Below are 3,351 nucleotides of genomic sequence, written 5' to 3' on the forward strand. Positions count from 1 at the left end.
ATACATGCGGACGTGCATTGTCCTGTTGGAACAGCAAGTTCCCTTGCCGGTCTAGGAATGGTAGAACGATGGGTTCGATGACGGTTTGGATGTACCGTGCACTATTCAGTGTCCCCTCGACGATCACCAGTGGTGTACGGCCAGTGTAGGAGATCGCTCCCCACACCATGATGCCGGGTGTTGGCCCTGTGTGCCTCGGTCGTATGCAGTCCTGATTGTGGCGCTCACCTGCACGGCGCCAAACACGCATACGACCATCATTGGCACCAAGGCAGAAGCGACTCTCATCGCTGAAGACGACACGTCTCCATTCGTCCCTCCATTCACGCCTGTCGCGACACCACTGGAGGCGGGCTGCACGATGTTGGGGCGTGAGCGGAAGACGGCCTAACGGTGTGCGGGACCGTAGCCCAGCTTCATGGAGACGGTTGCGAATGGTCCTCGCCGATACCCCAGGAGCAACAGTGTCCCTAATTTGCTGGGAAGTGGCGGTGCGGTCCCCTACGGCACTGCGTAGGATCCTACGGTCTTGGCGTGCATCCGTGCGTCGCTGCGGTCCGGTCGCAGGTCGACGGGCACGTGCACCTTCCGCCGACCACTGGCGACAACATCGATGTACTGTGGAGACCTCACGCCCCACGTGTTGAGCAATTCGGCGGTACGTCCACCCGGCCTCCCGCATGCCCACTATACGCCCTCGCTCAAAGTCCGTCAACTGCACATACGGTTCACGTCCACGCTGTCGCGGCATGCTACCAGTGTTAAAGACTGCGATGGAGCTCCGTATGCCACGGCAAACTGGCTGACACTGACGGCGGCGGTGCACAAATGCTGCGCAGCTAGCGCCATTCGACGGCCAACACCGCGGTTCCTGGTGTGTCCGCTGTGCCGTGCGTGTGATCATTGGTTGTATAGCCCTCTCGCAGTGTCCGGAGCAAGTATGGTGGGTCTGACACACCGGTGTCAATGTGTTCTTTTTTCCATTTCCAGGAGTGTAAATGTGGCAGGGTACACAATTATGAAATAATTTTACTAAGCATTTTGTTATACGCTAAATTCTAACCAGTGTCGTATTTCCATATACAACATTCGTAACGACCTGCATTTAGGTCGTAAGTTGGTTCAGGGGGAAATAAAGGTTTATTTTCGTACCGCAGGCATACATTACGATACAGAACTATGCTGCGTGGCCAGAGACGCTTGCTTAGCCGTGTTTACTCCGCAAACGCCGTTTCTGGCCACCGTGCTCTCGTATTCTAGGACATTCCTCGAATTTGTTTCAAAGTCAACATTAATAAACGCATTATGAGTGTAATTGCCTTCTCAAGAGCTATCAAATGCAGATATAGAAAGTGTACCGTTCCATTAATTTTTTTTTCTTTATAGTTATTTCACTCCCCAAAATGGGGCGGGCTGGCAGCGGCACAATACGCCGCTCTTCAGCCAGGAGAGCTACAGAAAAAAACCCATAGTCCAATGAGAAAAGAACACATAACATAGAATGGTATAAAGTGGTGATTAAGCAAGAACAAAAATAGATGAGTGAAAATGGTAGATTTAAAAACAACATAGATTAGAGCCACACACACATGCAGAGAATGAACAATGCAGTCGACACGAAAACAAAAAATACCCCACAGTGGGAACACATATCAATGATGCTGGCGACACTGCTGGTGCTGGTGGAATGTAGCACTGCACACAGCACTGGAGAAACACTGACACCACAACGAAAACGTTAAAAATCACTGCACCAAAGTGGACCTACCATCAGGTGAAGGGGAGAGGGGGGAATAAAAGAGGAGGAGAGACAGTAGGGGGAAACCAGGAGAGGGGTAGTAGGGGACCAGTGGAGGGGAGAAGGAAAGGAGCTGGAAGCCTTGGGGGGGGGGGGGGTGAAAAGGAGAAAGAAGGTGTTCATCAGGGAAAAAGGAGGAAGAAGGGAAGGGGGAAAGGGAGGGGGGGGGACAGAGCCCTGAGGAGGGGGGGGGGGAAGAAGGAGGGATTAGATCTGGTAGGAGGGGTAGATGGAAGGCACGAGGACATCATCTGGGAGGGGTAGTTGGCGGATGCCACCTTGGGCAAGGGTATAGAATGTGTGGAGATGGAGACCAGGTGGGACACTGTGGTACAGGCGCGGTAGCGGGCTAGGGTCGGAGAGGATGGGGGAAACCAAAGGATGGGGGGGGGGGAGGGGGATCTAGTTTTCGGGAGACATATAGGAACCATATTCGTTCAAGGAACAGGAGGAGATGGGGAAGGGAATCAGATCATAAAGGATCCATGTGGGGGATTGGAGACAGATGCAATAAGTGAGGCAGAGTGCATGGTGCCCAAGGATTTGGAGGGATTTGTAGTAGTTGAGGGGAAGGGGCGAAGATCCAAGTGGGATGGGCATAACATAGGACGGGTCGGATGAGGGATGTCCCATTAAAAAAAGTGCTTATTTCAATATCTCAGTTGATATCAGCACTAAAAACATCAACCAAACAAAAACATACGTGCCTGTCGACTCCATAACATTTGCCAAAAACCGCATTTCGATATATGTAACCATTCACCAAATAAAAGGGGTGTTACGTCTTTCGTGACTCGCCCTGTGAATATATCAAAAAAAGTTTACAAACTGACATGGCACATTGGGAATATAGCAAGGTTCAGTACTCACGTAAGAACTGGGAGTCGTAAACGCCACGAGAGGGCGCTATGGTAATGACATGATGATGATTAGCGTTTTAGAGCACACAACAACGAGGTTATCAGCGCCCGGTTAATGAGAGGGCGTTGCTATACAAACACGGGCGGAGCACACGAAGACCATCGCCATTCGGGCCGTGGAAGCGCTCGGAGATTCTTTTTTTTTTTTTTTTTTTTTTAATTTATGCCGCGGCCAGCTGCGATGGACGGGAAGCAGTGCAATTGTATCGTGCGAAATAATCTGGTAGAAAAATGTTGTGCCACACGTCATTCGCCACCCTGCATCGCTGATTGTGCGAAACCGGTTCGTTTATGTTTACAAGCTGGATGCTGGTCGCTAACCAACAATACGGACAGTTGCGGCGGAAGAAAGCGTTCTCGATAGGGTGCAGCGTACGACGTCAAGTACAGGAGTTGTAACCCGCGCCACTAATATCCCCCAACCCTCCGTCTGGTGCATTGTACACGAAGAAGAACTACATCAGTTTCATTTCCAGCGTGTCCAGGCATTGCAGCTGAGGGACTACAACAAGCGCATGCGTTTTGCACGATGGTTGCTGCAGGAATCCGCTGCAGACCAAACTACACAGCAAGTTTCCTCTTCACCGATGTGGCTGCGTTTCCACTCTGGGGTGTGGTGAACGTCCACAGCTT

Source organism: Schistocerca serialis, chromosome 4, assembly GCF_023864345.2.
Source record: "Schistocerca serialis cubense isolate TAMUIC-IGC-003099 chromosome 4, iqSchSeri2.2, whole genome shotgun sequence".
Classification (NCBI taxonomy): Eukaryota; Metazoa; Arthropoda; class Insecta; order Orthoptera; family Acrididae; genus Schistocerca; species Schistocerca serialis.